Genomic DNA, 5,719 nt, shown 5'->3' on the forward strand with positions numbered 1-5,719 from the left:
GGAACACGATTGCTGGATGATATATGGTAGGAGTAGGTTTATAAGACACTGCCAAGCTGCCTTCCCAAGTGGCTGTGGTGGTGGTGGTTTAGTCACTTCAGTTGTGTCCAACTCTTAGCAACCCTATGGACTGTAGACCATCAGGCTCCTCTGTCCATGGGATTCTCCAGGCAAGAATACTGGAATGGGTTGCCATACTTCCTCCAGGGGATCTTCCTGACCCAGGGATTGAACCCACATCTCTTACGTCTCCTGCATTGGCAGGCGGGCTCTTTACTACTAGCATCACCTGGGACACCCACAGAGTGGCTGTACCACTTTAGAGTTCCTGTTGCCCCACATCCTTGTCAGCACTTGGCATTAAAAGTGCCTCAGACTTTGGTCACTCTGATAGGTGTATTGATATCTCATTGTTTTAATAAATCTAATCTTTAAATTGGAAATAATAACACCTAATTCACAGTCCTAAGTATTAAATGAAATAACATGTAAAATATGTAGCACAATGCCTACCATTTTAAAAGATGCTTAATAAATATTAGTTTCCTTGTTCTCTCACTCCTTAGTTAAACCTTGTAACTTCTTTTAACTTTTTATTTTATATTGGAGTATAATTGACTAACAATATTGTGATATAGCAAAGTATCACAGGATAGTGATGTCTGTATACTACATATACCTTACTATACTATATACTTACTATATATACTATGATTTATATATACTATATACTTACTATGATATATACACACTATATACTTACTATATTAAATATACTATATACACCCTTTGCTATACCTTAAGACCTTGTTGTTTATTCTATTCAATAATTTGCATCAACTAATCCCAAACTCCCAATCCATCCCTCCCCAACCCGATTTTGAGGGTTTTTTTTTTTTTTAAGTTTTTATTTTTGGTTGCTCTGGGTCTCCCTTGCTGCATGTGGGCTTTCTCTAGCTGTGGCAAGGGGAGGGCTACTCTTTATCACAATGCAGGCTTCTCATTGTGGTGGCTTCTCTTGTGGAGCACTGGCTCTAGGCATGCCGGCTTCAGTAATTGTGGCTGGAGGGCTCCAAAGTGCAGGCTCAACACCCAGGCTTAGTTGCCCCTCGGCATGGGGACTCTTCCCAGACTAGGGATGGAAACCACATCCCCTTCATTGACATGTGGATTCTTTACTGCTGGACCAACAGGAAAGTCTGAGATTGAGTTTTAATATAACTGAAAAGTGTCAGGAAATCATGGACTCAAAAAAAAAAAAAATGCTGTGGGTGGGAAGTGAATATTTGACATAAAAGTTTCAGGGGGTATTTGTAATATAAGATAACTTTATACATATGTCTCTACTCAGTGTAAACTTTTTTTTTTTTTTTTTTTGCCTTTCGTACTTTCTTTGTATTTCTCAATAGTTGCTTGACCCAACATCTTTCTGTCTGCTCTATACAATGAAAATACAAACTAAATGAGAATAGAAAAAAAGCATTAAATTGTACCAACTACAAATCTGTTCCCAAATATACTTACCGTAAATAAAATACACATTTCACTAAGAGATCTGCAGTAAATGACTGACTGCATTCTGGGAAGCGTCAGGAAACCTAGGCGCGGCTGACATTCATGGGCGGAGCTAAGAGGCTTCTCACCAATCACAGTTTGCAGCGGGTTTCTGCTGGCCTATCTGTGAGCTACACGGAGCGCGACATGAGCGTCACCTGTGCGGGACTGACTGGGGGAAGGGAGAAGTGGCTCTAGCCTCGACACTGAGTTCATTCCCATCAACAGCCTATACAGTCCGGTTTCAAAGAAAGTAAACACGTTAAGGTAAACAGTAGAACCCCAGACACATGTTCTGGCTGCATTTATGTGGAACTCTCTGGCTACAATGGGCAGTCGTGAAGAGGTTCTTCCTGAGAACAACGTGGTCATGGGACTCAGACGACCCAGCAGGACTGAGGGGAGCTGAGGACTGGGGAGAGGCTCCCTCTGGTTTCAGGTGGAGGCAATCTTCTCTGCCACAGCCCAGGGCCCTGCAGTCCTCTCCTCATATAATCTGGCGCAGCACTTAATGAAGTCTTCCACTTGATGCCGGAAGTCCTCCTTGTCCCGCAAATGATGCCCCGCAGCTTGGATAGTCGGTGGATCATCAAAATTCTACAGATCAGTAAACAAAGAGTTTAATCCCCAAACAACAGCCTTCAATGTCCTCATGGGGGCCCAGCCGGTGCTATCGATCGAATGTTCTTTCAGTCACCTGAGACATATCTTCGCCCGTCTCTGTGATGTTGGGGTTCCAGGTCCCGGGCAAGCATTTCCGCTTTGGGAGGCACCATGTTGCATGCATCAGGAGCTTCAGTTTCAAACTGAATTTTTCCACCCTGGTAGTAACCCTCACCTGGGGGTGACAGTTGGCTGAAAACAATGAAGCTTGTTTGGGTCAGGAACATGCACTTTACATGTTCAAGGTAAATTGGCTTCAAGTTCTACAACCTCTTTCACGAGCAGCCTGTCCCTCACGGACACCTGCCAAGCGCAGTCAGAGGCTGTGGCTGATGCCTGGGACTCTTTGAGACCGTCATCCCGCTTCAGCTTGCTTACCAGCATCAGCATCACTGCCTCCTTTTTCCTGGGCACCCCAAGACAGGCGAGGTGGGCCTGGCGCCCAACACCATGCCCGGCCGGTGGGCAGCGGCGAGACACGGCCCCTCACACCTGCACCGGCTCCAGGTGGCAGGACCAGGAGTCCAGGATAAACTATTAATAAACCAACTGCATAAGACACTGCAAATAATTAGTGCTTATGAACTATTAAGAAAATGTTTCAACTAACAAGATTGCGGTAAATATATAGAGCTGTTGTCTTCATGAGTCAGTGTTCACTCTCGCTTTTAAGAAGGAACATCTTAATTTCTGTTTGAACAGTGCAACCTGACAACTGGTTTACATTTATTTCATTTTTTGTCAGACAGTTTAGTTTAAAACTCAGCATGTGAGCCCCTCCAATTTTCCATAACTCTTTTTCAGTTTTTCCAAATGTGGAAATTGTGGAAAAATAAAGTGTTCTCTAGAACACACCCACATCCTGCTCAACTATGAACAGATTAAGAAACAATTGTCAAGAATTCACAATATCTGTTACTTTCCTAGAACGGAACATGTTGGAGTACATTTGTAAAGTATCACTGGGAATAATATACCAATAAAGCTTTTTATCTGCAGTGGTAATGTATTTGTTTAGCTCTTTAAAGTTTAAAAAAACATCTTCAGGTATATTATTTCATTCCAGCCTTGAGCCACATTGAGAAGGAGACTTTATTGCTTCTTCATTGCAGAAAAAGAAGTCAAGACCAAGAGAATCTAAGTGATTTGCTCTAGGTCTGAATATCTAAACCCAGTCTTCGTGCTTCAAATTAAATAGGTTTGGTTTTCTAATTTAATAACCTGTTAGCATCTTTCTTCCTAAGAGATAAATCTTCCTTTCTTCAGACAGATCTAATTTGAAAGAAAAGTGTTAAAGAATATGGGAAAACATTGGATCCTAACTCCTAGAGAAGGGTTATCCTAACATGGACAGTATTTCCTATGACTCAACCCTGGTATTATTGTCAAAACCCTGGATTTTTCTCGTGCTTCTGTGGGACAAGATCACTATTTTTCCAGAGACAAGTTGGTTGAGAGAGAGGGTCTATTACTGAGGAAGGCAGATCATACAAAAGAGGCAAAACTCTGACAAAGAAGGTACTTTGGGCAGGATCCAGAGAGCACTGGTCTGTGAGCAGCCAGGTTGCTGCCGCTGCTGCTAAGTCGCTTCAGTCGTGTCCGACTCTGTGCAACCCCATAGATGGCAGCCCACCAGGCTTCCCCATCCCTGGGATTCTCCAGGCATGAACACTGGAGTGGGTTACCATTTCCTTCTCCAATGCATGAAAGTGAAAAGTGATAGTGAAGTTGCTCAGTCGTGTCCGACCCTCAGCGACCCCATGGACTGCAGCCTTCCAGGCTCCTCCGTCCAAGGGATTTTCCAGGCAAGAGTACCGGAGTGGGTTGCCAGTGCCTTCTCCAGCAGCCAGGTTGAGTAAGTGTCTAATTCAAAAGTGGATTTCCCTGGTGGTTCAGATGGTAAGGAATCTGCCTGGAATGCAGGAGACAGGTTTGATCCCTGGGTTGGGAAGATCCCCTGGAGAAGGGAATAGTTACCCACTTCAGTGTTCTTGCCTAGGAAATCCCATGGACAGAGGAGCCTGGTGGATTACAGTCCGTGGGGTTGCAAAGAGTTGGACATGACAGAGTAACTAATGATTCAAGCATAGCTTCTTGAGCTGAGGCATGGCTGTCAGCACACATTTCTGTATGAAAGTCATTTCAGAAAAGTGCTGTGAATTACAGCCTGTTGTAAGAATTGACTTTTAGGCCAGATTTTTAATTAGCATCAAAGTTTCTTAATGGGAGATTGTGTAATAATTAAAACCATGAGCTTTGAAGTGAAACATCTAAAGCTGAAGCTGAAACACTAAACTTTTCTTAAAATTTTATGTATTGTTTGGCCACGCCACATAGCACGTGGGATCTTAGTTTTCTGACCAGGGATTAGACTTTGCAATGGAAGTAGAGTCTTAATGGCTGCTAGGGAAGTCTCCCCTGATTTTTTAATTTATTGTATGCGTGGTCAGTCAAAAGTCACATAACTGTAAACTCAGATGTGTTCCTCTTAACACAAAATAATAAGGGCCCATTGGTTGGATTAAGACACTTGTGAATATTAAGATGGATGATCAGTTCAGTTCAGTCACTCAGTAGTATCTGACTCTGCAACCAATGGACTGCAGCATGCCAGGCTTCCCTGTCCATCACCAACTCCCGGAGTTTACTCAAACTCATCTCAATTGAGTTGGTGATGCCATCCAACCATCTCATTCTCTATCGTCCCCTTCTCCTCCTGCCTTCAGTCTTTCCCATATCAGGGTCTTTTCAAATGAGTCAGCTCTTCGCATCAGGTAGCCAAAGTATTGGAGTTTCAGCTTCAACATCAGTCCTTCCAAGGAACATTCAGAACTGATCTCCTTTAAGATGGACTGGTTGGATCCCCTTGCAATCCGAGGGACTCTCAAGAGTCTTCTCCAACACCACAGTTCAAAAGCATCAATTCTTCGGTGCTCGCTTTCTTTATAATCCAACTCTTGCATCCATACATGACTACTGGAAAAACCATGGCCTTGACTAGACAGACGTTTGTTGGCAAAGTAATGTCTCTGCTTTTGAATATGCTATCTAGGTTGGTCATAACTTTCCTTCCAAGGAGTAAGCGTCTTTTAATTTCATGGCTGCAATCAACATCTGCAGTGATTTTGGAGCCCCAAAAGATAAAGTCTGATACTGTTTCCACTGTTTCCCCATCTATTTCCCATGAAGTGATGGGACCAGATGCCATCATCTTCTTTTCTGAATGTTGAGCTTTAAGCCAACTTTTTCATTCTCCTCTTTCACTTTTATCTTGAGAAACCTGTATGCAGGTCAGGAAGCAACAGTTAGAACTGGATATGGAACAACAGACTGGTTCCAAATAGGAAAAGGAGTACGTCAAGGCTGTATATTGTCACCCTGCTTATTTAACTTATATGCAGAGTACATCATGAGAAACGCTGGACTGGAAGAAGCTCAAGCTGGAATCAAGATTGCCAGGAGAAATATCAATAGCCTCAGATATGCAGATGACACCACCCTT

At 43.1% G+C, this 5,719-nt stretch overlaps 1 pseudogene; it reads right to left on the reverse strand.

Moving 5' to 3' along the window:
- Positions 1-1,689: 1,689 nt before the first annotated feature.
- On the reverse strand, positions 1,690-2,746 carry LOC133254415 (NEDD8-conjugating enzyme UBE2F-like; annotated as a pseudogene).
- Positions 2,747-5,719: the final 2,973 nt, after the last annotated feature.

The sequence above is a fragment of the Bos javanicus genome, chromosome 9 (genome assembly GCF_032452875.1).
Source record: "Bos javanicus breed banteng chromosome 9, ARS-OSU_banteng_1.0, whole genome shotgun sequence".
In the NCBI taxonomy this organism is placed as follows: Eukaryota; Metazoa; Chordata; class Mammalia; order Artiodactyla; family Bovidae; genus Bos; species Bos javanicus.